Genomic DNA, 23,041 nt, shown 5'->3' with positions numbered 1-23,041 from the left:
AGCATGTGAATTAACCATTTCTGGGAAGAAACAATATGAACAAGCTGTGTGTTGGGAGAAAGGAGATAACACTTATTAGGTTAGGGTGGTACAGTGGCTCAGTGATTAGCACTGCTGCCTCACAGTGCCAGGGACTAGAGTTTGATTCAGGTTTCCTCCAGATACAAAATGTTTCCTCTTACAATCCAAGGATGTGCAGGCTAGGTGGAGTGGCCATGTTAAAGTGTCCATTGTTGTCCAGGGATGTGCAGACTAAGTAGGTTAGGCATGGGAAATAATTACGGGAATAGAGTATGGGGGGATGAGTCTTGGTGGGATGGTCTTCGGTGTGACTCAGTAGGCCGAGTGGCCTGCCTCCATACTGTAGAAATTCTACGATTGTATTTGATAACCTGCTTTCTCATGACAAATGGGCAATTAAGATCTGCCTGCATAAGTAATGTTCTGTAGTGAAAGGGTTGAATGCAGGAAGAGCTGTGTCCCCTAATGCAACAAGGAACAGAATAATCTGTAAAGCCTCTTATCTTCTGATAAGAGGGCAAGCTGCAGACCTGAGGTCTCCATAATCAATGTTAGGGATTAAAGAATCTAAAGAATATTAATAATGCCACACAACAAACTTGAAAGAGAGAAAACTGTATAAAAATCCAACACCGGAACAGCAGAACTTCAGAGAACAACACTGCACAAGGATCAAACTTTGAACATTTCCAGAGATAGGCATTGTTGGTTGAAATCCTGGCCAGATTTCACCAGTAATTGAGTAAAAGCTAAATTCGGTTGCAAGACTTATACTTGCTTACTTGAGAGATCTTATTTTGGTTGCTACATGCAGTTGTTTCAGAATTTAATTATGCATTTTCTTAGTAAGTAGCTGAATTAAAGGTAACTTATGGTAAATTACCCACAAGGGGATAAATCTGAAACAAAACTTTTAAAAAGTACTGGAATGAATACTTGAAGTGTCATAACATTCAAGGCTTCATGCCTAGTACGGGAAAGTGAGATTAGTGCAGTGGTAATGTATTGTTTGACAGTACAGACTTGATGGGTCAAAGAGTATCTTCCATACTGTATGATTCTACGATTCTGTGGTATTGTCGCTTATATTAAACATCTGATGTGAGTCACCCTCAGTGGAAGGGTGAAAATATTCACAGTTAAGGAGAAATTAGAGTCATAGAGATGTACAGCATGGAAACAGATCCTTCGGTCCAACTCGTCCATGCCAACCAGATATCCAAACCCAATCTAATCTCACCTGCCAGCACCTGGCCGATATCCCTCCAAACCCTTCCTATTCATATACCCATCCAAATGCCTTTTAAATGTTGCAATTGTATCAGCCACCACCACTTCCTCTGGCAGCTCATTCCATATACGCATCACCCTCTGTGTGAAAAGGTTACCCCTCAGGTCTCTTTTATATCTTTCCCCTCTCACCCTAAACCTATGCCGTCTAGTTCCGGATTCCCCCACCCCAGTGAAAAGACTTTGCCTATTTACCCTATCCATGTCCCCCCATGATTTTGTAAACCTATATAAGGTCACACCTCAGCCTCCAATGCTCCAGGGAAAACAGCCCCAGCCTGTTCAGTCTCTCCCTGTAGCTCAAATCCTCCAACCCTAGCAACATCCTTGTAAATCTTTTCTGAACCCTTTCAAGTTTCACAACATCTTTCCAATAGGAAGGAGACTAAAATTGCACGTAATATTCCAACAGTGGCCTAACCAATGTCCTGTACAGCTGCAAAATGACTCCCAACTCCTGTGCTCAATACTCTGACCAATAAAGGAAAACATATCAAACACCTTCTTCACTATCCTATCTACCTGCGACTCCACTTTCAATGAGCTATGAACCTGCACTCCAAGATCTCTTTGTTCAGCAACACTCCCTAGGACCTTACCATTAAGTGTATAATTCCTGCTAAGATTTGCTTTCCCAAAATGCAGCACCTTGCATTTATCTGAATTAAACTCCATCTGCCACTTCTCAGCCCATTGGTGCATCTCATCAAGATCCTGTTGTAAACTGAGGTAACTTTCTTCACTGTTCACTACACCTTCAATTTTGGTGTCATCAGCAAACTTATTCACTATACCTGTTATGCTCACATCGAAATCATTTATATAAATGATGAAAAGTAGTGGACCCAGCACTCCATTGGTCACAGGCCTCCAGTATGAAAAACAACCTCCACCACCACCCTCTGTCTTCTACCCTTTAGCCAGTTCTGTATCCAAATGGTTAGTTCTCCCTATTTTCCGTGAGATCTAACCTTGTGCACCAGACTCCCATGGGGAACCTTGTCGAACACCTTATTGAAGTCCATGCAGATCATGTCCACTGCTCCGCCCTAATCAACCCCCTTTGTAACTTCTTCAAACAACTCAATCAAGTTTGTGAGACATGATTTCCCACGTACAAAGCCGTGTTGACTATCCCTAATCAGTCCTTGCCTTTCTAAATGAATGTTTATCCTGTCCCTCAGGATTCCCTCCAACAACTTGCCCACCACCGACGTCAGGCTCACTGGTCTATAGTTCCCTGGTTTGTCCTTACCACCCTTCTTAAACAGTGGCACCACATTAGCCAACCTCCAGTCTTCTGGCACCTCACCTGTGACTATCGATGATACAAATATCTCAGTAAGAGGCTTAGCAATCACTTCCATAGCTTCCCACAGAGCTCTAGGGTACACCTGATCAGGTCCTGGGGATTTATCCACTTTTATGCATTTCAAGACATCCAGCACTTCCTCCTCTGTAACATGGACATTTTGCAAGGTGTCACCATCTATTTCCCTACAGTCTATATCTTCCATGTCCTTTTCTACAGTAAATACTGATGCAAAATACTCGTTTTGTATCTGCCCCATCTCCTGCGGCTCCACAAAGGCCGCCTTGTTGATCTTTGAGGAGCCCTATTCTCTCCCTAGTTACCCTTTTGTCCTTAATGTATTTATAAAAACCCTTTGGATTCTCCTTAACCCTATTTGCCAACACTATCTCATGTCCTCTTCTTGCCCTCCTGATTTCCCTCTTAAGTATACTCCTACTTCCTTTATATTCTTCTAAGGATTCACTCAATCTATCCTGTCTATACCTGACATATGCTTCTTTCTTTTTATTAACCAAACCCATAATTCTTAATTGAGAAGCTAAAAGAAGGATCAAAACACTATATAAAACAAATAAGCATATTAATAATTGTTTGAAAGTATGAAAAGAAATCTTTGTAAAAAATGATACTTGTTAAGAAAATTGGGAAAACTGCAGTGTAAATCGGCTAATAGAGTCATACAGCACAGAAACAGACCCTTTAGTCCAACTTGTCCATGCCAACCAGATATCCAAAATTAATCTTCTCCCATTTGCCAGCATTTGGCCCATATCCCACTCAACCCTTCCTATTCATATACCCATCCAGATGCCTTTTAAATGTTCTAATTGTATCAGCCTTCACCACTTCCTCTGGCAGCTCATTTCATACACATACCAGCTTCTATGTGAAAAAAATTGCCCCTTAGGTCCCTTTTAAACCTTTCCCATCTCACCTTAAACCTACACCCTCTAGTTTTGGACTCTGCCTCCCTTGGAAAAAAATCTTGGCTGTTCACCCGATCCATGCCCCTCATGATTTTATAAACTTCTATCAGGTCACCCTTCACCCTCCAGGGAAAATAATAATAAATTATCATTAAAAAATCATGAGTTGGAAAATTTGAGTTTATCAAAAAAGATGTTCTGAAGGGAAAAATATATCTTTATTGCTCAGCTGAAAATATGTATTTAAGAAGTGCATATTATTTTTAACTGAAATGCTGGGCAAAAAAGCAAAAAGATCATGAAATGCCCACAGTTTTAAAAGGGACATGGAAATCACTAAGAAGGAGAAGGAGAAAACAATGCAAAGTAACAGTCTTCCTTCCACTTTGGGAGAATATGTAAATTATAGTGTTCCTTCATTTTAAAGTACTTAAATGATCTTTCAACACTTGAAACAATGTTCATAGCAAACAGGAGGATAATTATGGAATGATTTAGAAGTTCTTGACTTTGACAGAGATAAAGAAAATGTCCGGCAAGAACAATAAATGAAAAAAGTTTTTAAAAATCTTCATAAATGCAATAAAGGATAAGGATAAGCCTTTATTAATAATCATCTTTGTTTTTCAAGAATGAAAGACAATAATGAAAATCTTGCTGAAGAAAATTCAACATTTAACACTGTTGAGGTGATTTAAATTACTGAACAGTGAAATCTATTCGATCTACAAAAAGAGTCCTGGAACCGCTTTCAAGTAAATTATTTAAATTGGAGAAACAAATTGATCTAAAATCAGAAATTCTTCAGACAGGAACGGAACTAGATTACATGGAAAAGACAATTCATATAGTTACAGATTATTATAGAAACCCAGAAAAGAACAAGTGAACAAATTTCTTTGTTGTATAGTTCTGGTTGCAAATCAAATTTTAACATGACAAAATATAAAAGAAGAGACAGACCTCTTAGATAATGTTATAAGAACTTTTGACAATTACTTTACATCAAGTACCAATTGTATAATAGAGAGATCAAGATTAACAGAAGAATTACAGCTTCCTGGAAAACTTGTTGACAATACTATTGAGTAAACTTATGAACTGATTTTATGAGAGAGTCTATGACCAAGTGGTTAGCACTGCTGCCTCACAGTGCCAGAGACCCGGGTTCAATTCCCGCCTCAGGCGACTCTCTGTGTGGAGTTTGCACGTTCTCCCCGTGTCTGCGTGGGTTTCCTCCGGGTGCTCCGGTTTCCTCCCACAGTCCAAAGATGTGCAGGTGAATTGGCCATGCTAAATTGCCCGTAGTGTTAAGTAAGGGGTAAATGTAGGGGTATGGGTGGGTTGCGATTCAGTGGGGCGGTGTGGATTTGTTGGGCCGAAGGGCCTGTTTCCACACTGTAAGTAATCTAATCAAGTGATATTATTGCTGGACTGTTAATCCAAAGGGTCTGGTAATGTTCTGGGAATCTAGGTTTGAATCCTGCCATGACAGATGGTCGAATTTGAATTCAGTAAAAATCTGCAATTAAGAATCTAATGATGACCATATATTCCATTGTCAATTGTTGGAAAAACCAATCTGGTTCATTAATGTCCTTTAGGGAACAAAAATGCCATCTTTACCTAGTCTGGCCTACATGTAACTCCAGACCCACAGCAATGTGGTTGACTCTCATCTCTGGGGCAATTAGAGATGGGCAAGGAATGCAGGCCTAACCAGTGACACCCTCATCCCATGAATGAACAAAAAACATGAATACATTGTCAGAATTTTGTGATTATGGTGATTTACAGCCATAATTATTCTAGACAGAATTGTGTCAGAATTTCTGATTCATCTCTTTTCAGAAATGTCACAATTAAAATTGTGTCTTACACTGGAAGGAGCTATCTTGATGCTGGTAGAAGCTGAAATTCAAAAACAGTATGAGAGGATGATGGGAACAGCTCAGGAAGAGGATTAGACTTTAGTCAACTTCCAAAGGTACAAAAACACCAAAACATGACAGGATGGGCTAACACAAAACATCTTTAAATCCTTTGAAACTAGAAGTTACCATCCCAGATACGAGGTTATTAAGACACACATATGACAAACAATATCCTGCTTCATCCCATCAATGCAACTTTGGTGGGGAAATGTGACATTTCCTAGGAATATATAGGAGTGAAAAACAGCAACTGAACCACAGAACTAGTAATGCTTACATCCACATCTTACAGCAAGTTCTGTAGAGTAAAACCAGAATATCAAGACTTCCCTTCATTAGAACACATATCATCAGATGATTGTCAGAGAAATTTGCCCAATAAAGCAGAGACCACGCAAACCAGATCGGGTGAAATTGACAAACTGTTTATTACAAGCGATATCGCTGGAAGAGAAATTGACTAGGCTGACACAGAACTGACAGTCTGTGCAGGTAGATCAGAATTTCTCTTCCCCAACCTGAGGAAGAAGCCAGTTTTAATTTTTCTTGGTCCCTGCTGAGGCATTCTGGGTGTTTTTGGTACAGTTTGGTCAAGTTTGCTTTTGTAGGCCTATTATGGGTTGGCAGGGTGGCAGATCTTTTCCCACATCTGTAGAGGAAAACCAGAATATGAAGACTTCCCTTCATTAGGACACGTATCGTTAGCTGTTGGCTTTGGAAAATATGAATCTGTATCTGTTGAGGTAACAGGTGACTTATCTAAGTAAAGCAAAGGTCAATAACTTCAAACTTAACGCCAGGGTGTGTTTCATGATATGAGGACTGAGAAAAGACTTGGATGGAAAGAACAAAACTACAACAAACTGACAGAGAACTACAGGATGCAGACATACCAGCACTCAAAGTAAAAAGAATGATGAGAATTCTCTTAAAACCGTGTCACCATTCTATTTGGAACAGACACACATAATCAGAAGCTAGTGCTTCTTCCTTCTGATCAGAAATGTATATTTGGCCGTTAAAATTCTACAGAAGTTTGAAGAACATAAAGCAGCTTAGAAGGGCTGAGGAGTGGTGGATGGAGTTTCATTTAGATAAATGTGAGGTGTTGCATTTTGATAGAACAAACAAGGGCAGGACTTATACAGTTAATGGTAGGGCCCTGGGAAGGGTTGTAGAACAGAGGGGTGAGGCGTTCAACTATATAGTCCATTGAAAGCTGTGTCACAGGCAGACAGAGTTGTTAAAAAGGCACTTAGCATGCATACCTTCATTCCTCAGACCATTGAGTTCAAGATTTGGCATGTCATGTTGCGGTTGTACAGGACATTGGTGAGGCCAACTTTGGAATACTATGCCCAGTTCTGGTCACCGTGCTGAGGAAGGATAGTATTAAATTGGAGAGGGTGCAGAAACGATTTACCAGGTTGTCCTGGGACTGGAGGGTTTGAATTTGAAGGAGAGGCTGGACAGGCTGGGACTTGCTCCACTGGAGTGTACGAGGTTGAGTGGTGACCTTGTAGAGGTTTGTGAAATGGTGAGGGACATAAGTAAGGTGAATAGCAAAGGTCTTTTCCCTCAGATAGGTGAGTTCAACACAATAGGGCATGATTTTAAGGTGCAAAGAGAAAAATTTAAAAGGGACCTGAGGGGCATTGTTTTCACACAGAGAATGGTTCGTGTCTGGAATGAATTGTCAGAGGAAGTGGTTAACAGTTACAACAGTTAAAGTATATTTGGACAAGTACATGAATAGGAAAGGGTTAGAAGAATATGGGACTGGTTTAGTTTGGTAAACTTGGTTGGCATGGACGAGTTGGACCAAAGGGTCCATTTCTGTTGTATATGACTCATAAGTCAAATACCAGTGATCAACAATAACTCTACTCAGCAAGAAGACTTCCCAGGTCTCAGAAGTACATTCATTGAACCTGGGAAATCTGTACAATCGAAATGACTTACACAGTTGTACAACAACACAACATGATTGAGAATTCAAAAGATATTACTAATTTCACCAGGAAGAGGAATTATTCAATCGCTCCCCCCTTCTATAGAGAAATCTTTAAAGTCTGATTATGGACATGCTTGATACCACAACTACCAGCAGTTGGTGCTATACTCCTGGTATAGTCAGTTCAGAGCAAGTAGTACCAAGACAATCAGCTTTACCATCTATGACTGGATTTGATACAAGGTCAATGTTACCCAAATGAAAATGTAAGAAGTTGGAAGGACACATGCAGTTCTACCTCATTATAAAGGACAGAGGAGAAGCTTACCTCTTTCAGTTACATAACTATCTTCTCTGACATCATTTAAGGAAACTAAAGATGCTCCAAAAGAGTCAATCATTCAGAAGAAGCATCAATTCCAGAACATATCCCCTGCGTAGATCACCCCGAGGATCTAGGAAACCAAGGATTTACTAAAGTTTGAAAGTATAGTGACAAATTGCATATGAATTGATTAATTGGTTTATAGATTTGTTGGAGTCACATGTACCAAGATACTGTGAAAAGTGTTGTTTTATGTGCTTATACAGGCAGATCATACCATATAAAATGCATCAGGTCATCTTTAAGCAGCAGACTTCCAATCCAACTGGTTGATCAGTTCTTGATAAAGTCAGAGAATTGTGATGAATGAATAACAAGTCCGCCTGGAATAGCTTCCTCTATTTTCCTGGCCATCCCCAGCTTCATGACCATCTCTACTGTTGGGAAAATGCAGCCCTCAGTTTGACCAGGTTAACAGGTGTACTGGGAACAGGGTGAAGGGAAGAATGATAGATCGCTGGTCTAGTAGTGTCAAATGGATAGGAGTTGTAAATCAGTGTTGATTTGTCTCCAACCAATCAAACATGAGTAAATCCATAATTTTATCCTGGAACACCATTGCCCTTGTCCACTCTTCTAATTGTTCTGCCCCTAAATGTTCTTCTTTCACAAAAAGTCATTTCATCTTATCTCCTCATTGACACATGAGATTAACCTCCCTTCTGGGATGGTGGCCTCAGCCAAGTCCAGTCTCCCAACAGCTCCAATATCCCTTTCTGCCTTGACATCTGTCTCTTAGTAATCACCTACCTCCTACAACAGCATCAGTGTTCTGCAATTTTATTATTTTCAACTCATCAAGCATGATCTTCAACTTTTTATTAAGTTATCTGTTTTAAATGGACCTAAAGTAACCACGGAAAAAATGTATTTCTTCCACCAGTGCCAGGCAATATTCTTGAAGAACATTTAACTGCCCATCATATTTACTTAAAGAATTAGCATCTTGTTCAATGTGCTCTATTATTTCATTAAACACCCACAATAAACCAATCCAATGAAATTATATTAAATACACTGCTCTGTCACTCACTATCCCCCTCTCTATCATTCACTATCTCCTCTCTGAAACTCAATATTCCCCCGTGACACTCTCATTCCCCTCTCTATTACTCACATTTCCCTCTATATCACTTACTATTCTCCTCTCTGTCACTCCCTATCACCCTCTCTATCACTCACTAACCCCCTCTGCCACTTACTATCTCCCACTTTATCACTCACTATCCCCCTCTATCACTCACCAATCCCCTCCCTCTGTCACTTATTCCATTTGTATCACTCACATTCCTCTCTGAGTCACTCACCAATCCCCTCTCTGCCCCATTTGCCAATCTGCTTGTGATTCCACTCAGTAAGTTCCTTGCTGCTGCACTTAAATGCCCCTCACTGCTCACTCTCTATATCCCTCATCACACCCTCATCACCCATTCACCCTTCCTCCAATCATATTCTCCCCCCTCACCACTCAGCTGGATGCTCCCTCCCTTCCCTTACCGGGGAGTGCAACAGTGATTGGCTATGAGGTAGGCAGTGGGAGCTCAGGACTGGGAGGAGGGCTGGGAAGATCAATTTAAGGGGACAGTAGGAGTGAGTTGAGTGAGACAGTAAGTGAGGCAGCAGAGGACAGGACAACAATCAACAACAAACAGGTCAAAATCTCAGTTTCAGGGCTAATGGAAATAGGGAATACATTTCTAAAAGGAGTGAAATTGTGATAAAACTGTGGGAGATATTACTAGTGGCTATATGAATAATCAGAACATCTCCTAAAACAAGTGCCATAGGAACAGGAGTAGGCCATTCCGACTCTAGAACCTGTCCTGTCATTCAATGAAATCAGATGGAGTTTAATTTAACTAAGTGCGAGGATTTGCATTTTGGTAAGGCAAATCAGGGCAGGACTTATACCATCAGTGGTAGGGCCCTAGCGAGTGTTACCAAATAGAGATCTAGGGATGTAGGTGCATAGTTCCTTGAAAGTGGAGTCACAGGTAGTCAGGCTGGTGAAGAAGGCATTTGGCATGCTTACCTTTATTGATCAGTAAGTACAGGAGTTGGGAGGTCATGTACAGCACATTTGTTAGGCCACTTTTGGAATATTCGTGTAATTCTGGTCTCCCTGCTATAGGAAAGATGTTAAATTTGAAAGGGTTCAGAAAAGATTTACAAGGATGTTGCCAGGGTTGGAGGGTTTGAGCTATAGGGAAAGGCTGAATAGGCTGGGGCTTTTTCCCTGGACTGTCAAAGGCTGAGGGGTGACTTAATAGAAGTTTACAAAACCTTGAGGGGAATGGGTAGGGTGAATAACTGAGGTCTTTTTCCTCGGGTAATGAGAGTCCAAAACTAGAGGGTATAAGTTTAAGGAGAGAAGGGAAAGATTTAACCTGGATCCAGGGGCAGAGGGTAGTGTATGTATGGAATGAGCTGCCAGAGGAAGTGGTGGAGGCTGATATAATTATAACATTGAAAAGGTATCTGGATGGTTATATGAGTAGGAAGGATTTAGAGGAATATGGGCCAAATGCTGACAAATAGGACTGGATTATGTGGTTGGCATGAACAAGGTGGACTGAAGAGTCTGTTTCCCTGCTGTACATTTCTGTGACTGATCTGTGGCCTTACTCCATATACCTACCTTTAGCTTGTAACCCTCAATACCTTTACTTAAAAATGCATGTACATGGATGAGTACTTGGAATGTCATAAAATTCAAGACTATGAGCCAAGTGGTGGAAAGCATGACTAGTGTAGATAGGTCGGTGTAAACCCGATGGGCTGAAGGTCCTCTTCTGTGCTGTATGACTCTATGACTAAGTTTTCAACATCTCACGAGGGCTGTGGACAGCGTGGCTATGGAGAAACTATTCCTGCTCATAAGAGGATCAAAAACAAGACAGAACAGATTTACAACGTTTGGCAGAAGAAGTAAATACGAGGTGTGAAAAAAAAAAGGTTTTAAATCAGCAAGTAGTTAGGGTCTGGAATGTACTGCCTGGAAATATGCTGGAGACAGGTTCAACTGAGGCATTGAAGATAGGCATTGAAGATGGTTATTTAAGTAGAAACAATGTTCAGGGTTACAGGGAAAACAAAGCAATTTGACACTAAATTAAAGTGCTCAGAGAGCTGGAGAAGGCTGTCCTCCCTCTGCACCATTACAGTCCTGTAATGAAGGTTGTACATACACATAATGGGAGGGTGAGGGGCTGATTACAATGTGTGGAGCTGTGAGTCAAAGGAATAATATTTATTTTACCTGAGAAAATGCTTCATTTGTTTGTCGGATTATAATTTGGAAGGCCCTGTTCTAGCTCATCATCAACAGAAGTTAAATCATTCTGTCATAGCCTGTGTCAGTTCAGGTTCTTTCATGATCCAAATATCTCACTCACTCTCCTCAAATGTTCAGCACACAGCTGTTCATTAGAACTCTCTGACAACAGTCGCAGACACTTGTTTGAATAAAAATCCCGAAGACATGAGTCATTTTAACAGGGATCTAAAGAACACAATTAACGTTCATCTAGTCTATCCACTGCAGATCTCAATAAAGCGTGAGGAGGGGCATTAACCTGGAAAAATCACTGAAACCTGAAATTACCAGAATAAAGCCAAAGAACACTGGAGGGTGCTAGTTGTTTGCAATTCATTTTTAAAAGGAACTGCAGATATGACACTAATTCCCTATAAAAGACATTTTGGAAAATAGAAGTTTCATTTTGGAAACAGTATGGGAGATTTATTTACAATAGGTGAACAAAATATTGTATTTATAGATTTCAAGTTCGAAGCTTATTAAAATGTCTTTGTTCTTGTACAGCCTTATAATTTCCGTCACCTTATCTACCTAAAGATGAAAGCCCTGCTAAAATCTGACACATACAGAAGCTATTATTTCTCATCACTTCGTGGATAAGTGCAGCACAACAACATTCAAGGAGCTTGACAACATCCAGGACAAAGTACTCTGTTTGATTGGCTCCACATTCACAGCCTTCAGATTCACTCCCATCCACGTCACAATGGGAGTAGTGTGTATCATCTTGTACAACCCTGTCCACCCGTTTCACTTTTAAAATCATTTTTTGTAAATTTATCTCAATCACTGGGCTGGTATGTATTTTTCAGGGGGATAAAATTTGGCATAACAGTCAACGCCCGTATTTCAGGGTGAGGAAATCAATTACAGAGCAATAAGTTAATCACTTATTTAGCCACCCTTCCCAGTTAGTCACTTGTTCACCAGCATCACCAAACCACCCTCCCTTCCCCCTCCACCACCACTAATCAAGTCAGTTACATCTCCACACCCAGCTATCACTGTGAGTGTTGCAGTAGTATGAAGTATGGTACTTACTCAGTGGTCATGACATGGATTTCTCTGTACCCCTGGTAGGTGGTGAGGAGCTGAACGTTGAGTATCACATCCATACAGCCTCAGTCTGCCGTGTCTTCACCTGGAGTGAGAGAAGAGATTGAGTGAGATGAAAGTGCGTGGCATAGCTGTTATTGCTAGAGTAGGGAAAGGTGTTGAGGTGTTCTGAGGGAGTGAGTAGGCAGCACAGAAGGTGTGCATTGGGGTGTGTCACAATAAATGAGGGAAGACATTGCAGACAATGGTGAGAGTGGTGGAGCTTGAACTAGAAGAGTTCATAGAATCACGGCCATAGAATCATACAGCATGGAAACAGAACCTTGAATCCAACCAGTCCATGTCGACCATAATTCCAAACTAAACTAGGCCCATCTGCCTGCTACTGACCCTTATCCCTCCAAACATTTCCTTTTCACATAAATGTTGTAACTGTACCCACATCCATCACTTCCTCTGGAGATTCATTCCACACACAAACCTCTGCCTGTGTAAACAAAATTGCCCCTCATGGCTTTATTAAATGTCTCTCCTTAAAAATATATCCCTAATCTTGAAATCCCCACCTTAGGAAAAAGACACTTGCCCTTCACTCTATCTATAGCCTTCATTATTTTATAAACCTCTGTAAGATCACCTCTCAATCTCCTACTCTGATGAAAAAACATCCCAGCCTAAACAGCCTCTCCTAACTCAAACCCTCCATTCCCAGCAGCATCCTGGTCATTCTCTTCTGAACTCTCTCCAATTTAATAATATCCTTCTACAACAGGGTGACCAGAGCTGGACACAGTACTCCAGGAGAGACCTCACAAACAGCTGTACAACCATGCAGTAGCAAAGAAAGAGTAGTGTGTGGTGATCGAGAGATGAATGTGGCACTTACTCTGGTGCAGCAAGGGAAGGTAATTGATCTTCTCTTGGCCATATTGGCTGTTCCTTGGGAGGCTGGAGATGGCACTGACTTGGGTGGTTACCTCAGACCAGACTGCCCAAGGCCAGTGGTGCAAGCCTTCTTCACTGGTCCTCCACTATCTGCACCACTCCATACACCAGAATCTCCAGGTCCCTGTCAGAGAATTGTGGGGTCATCTTCCTTTCCCCCTTCCCCTCTCTGACATGTCAGGGAAAATGTCACAAGCTATTGTTAAAGGTGTTATAATAGAGCACATGGATAAGTTCAAGGTAATCCGATGGAACCAACTTGATCCTGTCAAAGGTAACTAATTTATTAGAGTTCTTTGAATAAAAATATGTGCTGCAGATAACAGGGAACCAGTGGATGTATTGCATTTAGTTTCTATAAGGCATTTGATAAAGTGCTACATTAAAGAACATTGGGGAAAGTAAAAGTTCATGGTGTAGGAGGTAACATGTTCGCATGGACAGAAGATTGGCTGGCTAACAGGAAGCAGAGAACAGGAATAAAAGGGATTTTTCAGCTTAGTGGAATGTGATGAGTGGTGTGCTGCACATGTTAGTGCTGGAGCTTTAACTCATACAGTCATAGAGATGTACAGAATGGAAACAGAGCTTTCAGTCCAATTTGTCCATGACGACCAGATATCCTAAATTCATCTAGTCCCATTTGCCAGCATTTGTCCCATATCCCTCTAAACCCTTCTTATTCATATATCCATCCAGATGCCTTTTCAATGTTGTAATTGTACCAGCCTCCACCACTTCCTCTGGTAGCTCATTCCATACACACACCACCCTCTGCATGAAAAAGTTGCCCTTTACATCCCTTTTAAATCTTTCTCAACTTAAACACATGCCCTCTAGTTTTGGACTCCCACACCCTGGGGAAAAGACTTGGCTATTCTCCTACTGATGCCCCTCATGATTTTATAAACTTCTATAAGGTCACCCCTCAGCCTCTGATGCTCCAGGGAAAATAATCCCAGCTTATTCAGCCTCTCCCGATAGCTCAAATCCTCCAACCCTGGCAATATCCTTGTAAATCTTTTCTGAACACTTTCAAATTTCACAACATCCTTCCTATATCAGGGACACCATAATTGCACACAGTATTCCAAAAGTGGCCTAATCAATGTCCTGTGTAATTGCAACATGACCTTCCAACTCCTATATTCAATGCACTGACCAGTAAAGGTGAGCATACCAAATGCCTTTTTCACTATTCTGTCTACCTATGAATCCAATTTTAAGAATCTGTGAACCTGCGCTCCAAGGTCTCTTTGTTTGGCAACACTCTCTAGGACCTTACTATTAAGTGCTAAGTCCTGCCCTGATTTGCCTTTCCAAAATGCAGCACCTCACATTTATCTAAATTAAACTCCATCTGCCATTCCTCTGCACATTGGCCCAGATGATTCTGTGTAATCCAAGATGGAGAATAAGAAATATTGTGACTGTAGGAAATGTCCCTTTTTTTTGCAGTATTTTCAGTGTTGGAGCTGATTTCCTTAAATTTTAGAAGCAGTAATTTCTGTTTATAAGCTGATATGGGAAAAGAAAAGGTCAAAACAGCAGCTCTTTAAAAAGGGGGAAGAGAGACAAAGACAGTGAGGGAAGTAAATCAAATGGAGAAATAAACCTGCACAGCTGTCTGACCCAGCGGTGAACCAGCACAGCTGTCTGACCCAGCAGTGAACCCACACAGCTGTCTGACCCAGCAGTGAACCTGCACAGCTTCTGACCCAGCAGTAAACCCGCACAGCTGTCTGACCCAGCAGTGAACCGACACAGTTGTCTGACCCAGCGGTGAACCAGCACAGCTGTCTGACCCAGCAGTGAACCAGCACAGCTGTCTGACCCAGCAGTGAACCGACACAGCTGTCTGACCCAGCAGTGAACCGACACAGCTGTCTGACCCAGCAGTGAACCCGCACAGCTGTCTGACCCAGCAGTGAACCTGTACAGCTGTCTGCCCTAGCAGTGAACCCACACAGCTGACTGCCTCTGCTGTTTGGTTTTAAGTATCTCTGGACGTTGGAATGCATCTTAAGAAAAATGAACAAACAGCAAAATTCGCAGCTGACTTCGGAAAAATCTGTGTGGGAAAGCTCCCAGCATGGGGAGCAACTAAGTGGTTAGTTTTGAAAGTAACTCTGCAATTTTTAGAAATTATTCAGTGATTGAAAGTATGGAGCTAAATTTGCTGATGTCACAAAGATCGGTAGGAAAGTGAGTTGTGAGGAAGATAAAAGGAGTTTGCAAAAATATATTGATAGGTTAGTGATTGGGCAAAGATCTGGCATATGGAAGATAAGTGGGTAACAGTCCATTTTGGCAGAAAGAATAATAAAGAAGCATATTATCGAAATGATGAGAGGTTGCAGAGCTTTGAGATGGAAAGAAATCTCCTGGTGCATGAATCACAGAAGGTTAGTGTGCAGGTACAGCAAGTAATTAGAAAGACTAATAGGATATTCTGGTTATTGTGAGGGGTAGGGAGGGTATGCTTCAGTTATACAGGGCATTGGTGAGACCGTGTCTGGAATACTGTGTACAGCATTGGTCAGTGTATTTACAGAAGGATGTTAATGCTTGAGAGAAGGTTTGCTAGACTAATGCCTGGAATATTCCTAATGAGGAAAGGTTAGACAGGCTGGGTCTGTATCCTCTGGAGTTTAGAGGAGTCAGAGGTGACTTAGTTGAAGCATAAAATCCTGAGTGGACTTGACCAGGTGGATGTTGAAAGAATGCTTCCCTTTGTTGGAGAATCTAGAACTAGGTGTCAATAGTTTAAAAATCAGGGATCTACTATTTAAAACAGAGATGAAGAACTTTTTAGGCTCAGAGGGTCGTGAGTCTTTGGAATTTCCCTTCCTCAAATGAGAATCTTTAAATATTTTAAGGTGGTGATAGATTCTTGTTTATCAATGAAAGATCATCAGGAGTGTGCAAGGATGTAGAAGTGAGGTTAAAATCAGATTAGCCACAATTTTATTGGAACAGGTTCGAAGGGCCAAGTGTTTATGTTGAGAATCTGTCTGTCAGCAAGCAGGGCAGCTTCAGAGTGTCAGTGCTGGTCTGGGTGAACAGCCAGCTTTCAAAGATGGCATAGCTGCAAGGGATGATGGTCTTTCAGCAGGTAGACAGTGAGCAGTGAGTTGTTCTGGGAATGGCACGTGAAGACAGGGTAGATTTGGATGTGAGGGGCACCATAGGGGTGGTGTTAGTAATTAATGTGGTGAATTTGCTAAGATATTGTGAGAAAACTTGCTTTGTCTCATGGAAAAAACCCTCTGATGCAACTCAGACTTAGCCAAATAAATGTAAAATTATTTTAGTTAACAGGCTGTTGTGTGGAATATTCCTGAATGCCTCTCTTGTCTACCATGTTGGTTACCCTCTGAAACTAAATCAAGTAGCTTTGTTAGACCTGATTTATCCTGTACCAATTCTCATTTGCTGTACCTGTCTGTATACTGAGTCACTCTGACTCTAATAATCGATTCGACTATCTCCCCACTGCTAACAGGTTTTTAGTTTTCTTGTTTATTTCTTCTACCATTCCCAAAAATTGAGTGATATTGATAATTTTCTAACCCAAGGGTTAATTCCTTTATTTAAAATTTAGGAAGAACATGGCCAATTTCGTCTATTAACATCATGGGCCAGAAATCATCAAATTCTGGAGATCTGTCAACATTTAACAAGATCAATCTATCCCTCAGCTTTTTAAAACTTGTATTGAATCGAGTTACATCCTCTCCCTTGGTTTCTGTTTAATTTTAGCTGTATTTTTGGTATTTTATTCTCATCTTCTGCCATTTCCTGATCTCAAATTACAATGTTACCTTCATCTATCAGTAAGGTGCCTACACTCACATTATGCTTAACCCACCCTCTTTCTTATAAAAACCATGACCATTGTCCTTAATAAATCTCACAAGCTTCACTGTATATTCCTGTTATGTCTGTTACTACTGCTTTTGTGTTGCTTTGCTGTTCCTAATGTCTCTTCCAGTGGACTGGCCATTGTATGACACAAGTCGAAACAGAAAAAGAAATTTGATGAGGGGAGAAATGACTGTGAGTCTCAAGAGCAAAATAATTATACCAGACCTTAGTAATACTTTGTGCATCAACTCACATGTACAGATAAAAGCCCAAAAGTGTACCTGCTAAGTGTCTACATTCAATTTCTCACACACACACAAAATATTATATAATACCCTTTACATTTCTTTCATTGACAATATAATTTCCATGGTGTTTGTTTTCGCATTTCACATGATGTGGCTAAGTGTGACATTAGACTGGTATTTATGACAATTGTCAGTGTGAACATGCCTTGATCAGTGTTCCCTCCAAGCTGTGAGGTTGCACAGTTGCAAGTCACTGAGAAGTTCTAACTGGCACTGGCTTCTGCTTCCAGAAGCTGCTGGTATGCACAGTCCTCAAAGGTCCACACAGTGGGAAAAAATAATGAGAGGAAACTCTGGATCCAACGTGTACCTGTAGTGTAAGTGAAATAGAATAGTGCACAGGAGTTTTACTCTGTATCTAACCTATAAGCAATCAGCATTCCTCCCTAACAGAGTATAAATATTGGTTCTCCCCTCTATTCATATTCCTGCGAAATGTCCTGATGAGGTCAAAATGAAACATTTCACCAAAATTGTTTTTTCTGAGCAATAATTAAAACCTTGACAGTTTCTGTACATAAGGAAGCTCCTTTTACACTTTTTGTACATAGCAAAGCCAGTGAAGACTGATTTAACCCATTTCAATGGTATAGCTTCAAAAGATGTCATTTAACCATCTCCTGTCCAAGTCAGGTGAAATTCTCATGGGTCGATACCTATTAGCTTATTAACATTCTAATGCCACCCCTGGTGTTTCACTCTGATTGAATCAGGGTCTCTGAGAGAGGGGTCTTTATTATCACGTACACACACTGAAAGCTGTCTGTTCTCACACACTACTGCATTTCTACTGAGCTTTGCCTTTGTGGACCCTTTATTCCTCAGACCAACCAAACACTTGATGCCCAATGAGTGAATGCCCAAAGCACATTGCACATTTCACCCATCACCTGCCTTGACTCAGTGTATATCACAGACAGGATTAACAATATAGTTCACCAAACATTCAACAAAATAATGTAAAATTGTTTGTTGGAATAAAAGAATGGTTTGATATCATGACGTACCTACCCTGGAGTGATGCTGGACTAGTAAAAAGGGAGCTTCTTTAGGGCTTATGCCCGAAACGTCGATTCTCCTGCTCCTTGGATGCTGCCTGACCTGCTGCGCTTTTCCAGCAACACATTTTTCAGCTCTGATCCCCAGCATCTGCAGTCCTCACTTTCTCCTAGTAAATAGGGAGCTTATAATTCAAGAACTCATATTGTACTTGCCTTGGGAATGTTTGGTGGGGACAGTGTAAACAGAGTTTTACTTTATATCCAACCCTGAGCTGATTCTGTCCTATTCTGCAGCTAAACCCCGTGCTGTCCCTGTCCCAGGAGTATTCGGTGGGAACAGTGTGGATGAAGCCTTACTCTGTATCTAATATCATGGCTGTATAGGTCCTGGGAGTGTTGAATGAAGACGGTGTAGACAGAGCTTTACTCTGTGTCTAACCCTGTGTTGTCCCTATCCTGGGAATGATTGATGGGGACAGTGTAAAGGCAGCTTTACTCTGTATCGAACCCTGTGCTGTCCCTGTCCGGGGAGTGTTTGACGGGAGGACAGTGTAGAGGCAGCTTTATGCTGTATCTAATCCTGTGCTGTCCCTATCCTGGGAGTGTTTGATGGGACGACAGTGTAGAGGCAGCTTTACTCTGTATCTAACCCTGTGCTGTCCCTGTCCTGGGAGTGTTTGATGTGGGACAGTGTAGAGGGGCCTTACCTTCAGATTAAAAGTCTAGACGGAAGCTAACTCTGTATCTAACACTGTGCTGTCTCTGTCCTAGGTGTCATGATCACATCTGCCCTGGGGCTGGTGCTTCTAACCAATGAGTGCCTGTGCCTGGCCAACCTGATCAATGGAAGAAATACAATGATCTCACCATTGGAAGTTTATGATCAGACATTGGGAGTATGGGAAGGTTGGTTCCATTCATGAATTAATAGATGAATGAAGCTGTAAACTCTGTTCCAGGCCTTGCGTTGGAAGTGAGATTGCAACAGTGATCATACTGAATAACGTTCACAGTGAACAAAGAGCAGCATACAGCTTCTCTTCTTTGAATGAGTGGTGTTAATGTTGGCTCCAATCATTGTCATTTGCTGTTCCTTTAATTGAGGATAATCCTCCTCCTGGCCTGTCAACACATTGAATCTTGAGTCTCAGATGTTTGAGCACTAGGGGCAGGGGAGAGAGTGAGATCTGGAGAGCAGGATTCACTTCCATTCTCTGCTGCACTTTCCATCATATTATCCCTTTACCTTGGTGTAACTTATTTAGTTCTAGATTGTCATTGGCAGCACAAGGTAAATCACATTGCATTGATCCTTGTCTTGTACATTCACACTTAGGCTGGTAATGTGGCAAAAGAAACAGAAGGAGGCCCTTCAGCCTGTTTCACTAATCAATTAACAAATGGCTGACCTATATCTAGGCCCATTTACACAACTGTTGCTCCAGATCCTTTGATATTCTTCCCAAACAAAAACTGCATCAATCTGGGTCTCAGGAATTTCAACAGGTTTTTGAGGCTGACAGTTCTAGCTGTCCACTGTCATTAGTGTGAAGATGTACCTCCTGATTTCACTCCGGAACAGTCTCTCATTTGGCATTTTTGCAATTATCAGGCACTGACAACATGGGGCTGAGATGCACAGTGAACCCATTCATTCACAGACAGACCATGAATGATAATTAAGTGGTGTCTTCACCTTCAACACTTGCAAAGTTGTAACCTCCCAATAAATCAATATTCAGCGCAGAATTGTCACAGTGCAAAATGAGGCCACTGGGCCCATTCCCTAGTGCCAACCCCTGCCTTTTTCCCCTCTTCTACACCATTTCTATTGAATGGCCAGTTTTGTCATAAATTTCTTGTTTTACTGACATGAAGCTATGTTGTCTATTCCACATGAATCAAGCTAAAGGTCATTGGAATGAAGGAAAGAAAACCTACATGTCCAAATATACAGGGATACTGTAACATCGGAAAATCACCCAGATATAAATCAGACACATCTGATTTATAGCCAAAGGCACGAACACAAGGCAGAATTTACAGATCCCCACCCAGCAGGTTTCCCACTATGAGGGAGGGGGTATTCCTCAAATTGCCTTCTCACTGTCTAATGGCCCAACATGGAGCTGGTCACAATTTTACGGGATGGGTGAGAATATTATTGGCCAGTTAAAGGTTGCTTTTTGGTCCTTTTCCAGGTTAGGTGGTGCCCTCCAGAATCTGTCTGTCCTTACCCCACAATCCCCTCAGTCTTGTCCTTCAGACCACGACTGCTATACGTTACCATTCACCCACACACAGACATACACACAGACGCACACACAGACATACAAACAGACACACACACAGACATACACACAGACGCACTCTCCAATTTAGTAATATCTTTCCTATAGCACTTCTTGTAATGTTCATCCCAGACTTCAATCTCAGTTCACTGTTGGGTTAAATTCCACAACTTTGGTTCATTGCTTTGAATCTAAATGAAAACTTTCTGTGTTTCAAGCGTAATTTATTCTACTGTTGCCTATAATCGAATTTTTAGAAAGAAGTAGGATATAATTGCATGGAAAAGGTGAATCCAGAGCACTGTTAGCCAGGATAAGTGAAACAAAATGGTTGCTTCTGGTTAAACAGCTGTAACCAGGGAACACAGATTTAGATGATAGACAGAAATAACTTGAAAGGAAGGTAGTTTTGCTTGAATATGGCGAGTTGCTGTGGTGTAGATTGTACTGTCTGCAAGGGTGGATTCAATGGTAGCTGTCAACAGAATACTGGATAAACACTGGGAGAGGGTAAAGACATGCAGTTCATTGGGGAAAGAAAGACTGCGATGTGACTCTTCAAAGAACCAGCACTGGGAGCTTGCACAAGTAGCCTCCCGTGTTGTCATGTTAAATGATTTTGAATTGGCCAGGAAGGATCCTCCTGATTGTCAGGACAGTTGGGCAGACTCCGCTAAACTCACACCAACAAACCCTGTTTCCATTTCACAGCGTAATCTCAGGACATCCCAGATGTTGTACAGCCAATGACGTGTAGTCGGTGTTGCAAAGTAAGAGATTCAGAGGCAAATTGGCGCACAGCAAGCTCCCACAAATAGCAGTCAGACCATGAGGAGATCATATGTGGCTGTAAACAAGACTCATAATCGACTTGAAACATTAACTCTGTTTTTCTCTCTCTCTCTGCAGATGCTGTCCGACTGCTGACTTTTATTTTTGTTTTAGATGATAGCTATTAGTCAAGCCACCATGGATGGCTCCCCTACAACTGATGGAACAGTAAAAATATTGCAGTTGCTGCAAACCTGAAATAAGAACAGAAAATGCTGGAGAAACTGGCAACATCTGTGGAGAGAGAAAACAGAATTAATGTTTTGAGTCCAAAACGACTCTTCTTTGGAAGCTCCATACCCTTGTTCAAAGTCCTGCTGTGCGGTGGGATCTTTTCCAGCCACTTGATAGGGCCAGAGCTCTCAGGGTCCCAGGCAGCACAGTGACTGCTACGCAACACATTGGGCTCAGTTGTTCAGGGTGGGATCTGCAGCGCCAGGTGGTTTCCTTATCAACATGTTCTGAGACGTTATTAAACACCTTTAGAACAGGTGAAACCAGAACCCAGGCCTCCTGGATCAGGGGTAGGGAGACTACCACTGCACCACAAGAAGCCCTAGATCCAACTTTCTAAGTCAGAGGCATGAATGTTGTGCAGCTGACTACAACAAATGTGAACATTAGCGCAGGTCCCTGGACTATCCCTACAGACTCAGTCATAAAGAGGCACATTCACACACACACGCACACACACACAAACACAGACAGAGGAACACACAAATACAGGGGATTGTACACAAAACACACACACACACACACGAACACACACAGACAGAGACACATACATACATACAGGGTAACACACAAATACTGGGGTATATACACACAAGGTTATATGGAACACACAGACATAGAGGAACACAGAAACATACTCACACACATAGGAAGATACATAGCCAAGCTCAACAATGATCATCTCACTTTCTGCAGGCATTAGCCTCCAAACCAAGTTCAGTGGTGGTCTCTCCCTCAGGAACCGGGTTCCTTTAATTTATTGTTGCAGCCAGTCTCTGCCATTCATTCCCTCAGCATCTCCACTGGCACTGGGGACGGGGGAGGTGGACATCAGCAACTGAGGAAGCGAGTCTCACTCGTGTCGTCTTGGTAACAAGCCAGAGAGAGAGAGAGGCAGCTTTAAAAAGGCAGCAGAGAGAAAGTGGGAGAGAGGGAGAGGGAGAGAGAGAAAGAGAGAGAAAGGCAGCTCTAAAAAGACAGCACAGAGGAAGGGGGAGAGAGAGGGAGAGGGAGAGAGAGGCAGTTTTAAAAAGGCAGCAGTGAGGGGGTTAGATAGAGAGAGGGAGAGAGAGAGAGGGAGGGGTAGGAGAGGAGGGAGAGGGAAAGGGGAGGAGTAGATGACAGCTTTAAAAGGACAGCAGAGAAGAGGGAGAGAGAGGGAGAGAGAGAGAGGGGAGAGGGGAGACAGATGTAAAAGGGCAGCAGAGAGAGAGGGGGGGAGAGAGAGGAGGAAGAGGGAGAAAGAGAGAGGAGGAGGTAGAGAGAGAGAGGTAGAGAGAGGGGGGAGGGGGTAGAGAGAGGGGGGGAGAGTGCGGGTGGGGGGAGAGAGGGAGAGAGAGAGAGAGAGAGAGAGAGAGAAGAGT

The 23,041-nt window shown here is 41.9% G+C and overlaps 1 long non-coding RNA gene across 1 annotated transcript; it reads right to left on the bottom strand.

Moving 5' to 3' along the window:
- Positions 1-5,621: 5,621 nt before the first annotated feature.
- LOC140464214 (uncharacterized) lies at positions 5,622-22,770 on the bottom strand. Its single transcript, XR_011954877.1, has 4 exons — positions 22,365-22,770; positions 12,186-12,285; positions 7,769-7,895; positions 5,622-6,135 (listed from the first exon to the last, which is right to left on the bottom strand). It is a non-coding gene; the product is annotated as an uncharacterized lncRNA (long non-coding RNA).
- Between the last annotated feature and the right edge of the window lie 271 nt (positions 22,771-23,041).

This window comes from Chiloscyllium punctatum, chromosome 39, assembly GCF_047496795.1.
Source record: "Chiloscyllium punctatum isolate Juve2018m chromosome 39, sChiPun1.3, whole genome shotgun sequence".
Taxonomy (NCBI): domain Eukaryota; kingdom Metazoa; phylum Chordata; class Chondrichthyes; order Orectolobiformes; family Hemiscylliidae; genus Chiloscyllium; species Chiloscyllium punctatum.
The sequence above is the reverse complement of the archived record's forward strand: the minus strand, read 5'-3'. Positions and strand labels throughout refer to the sequence as shown.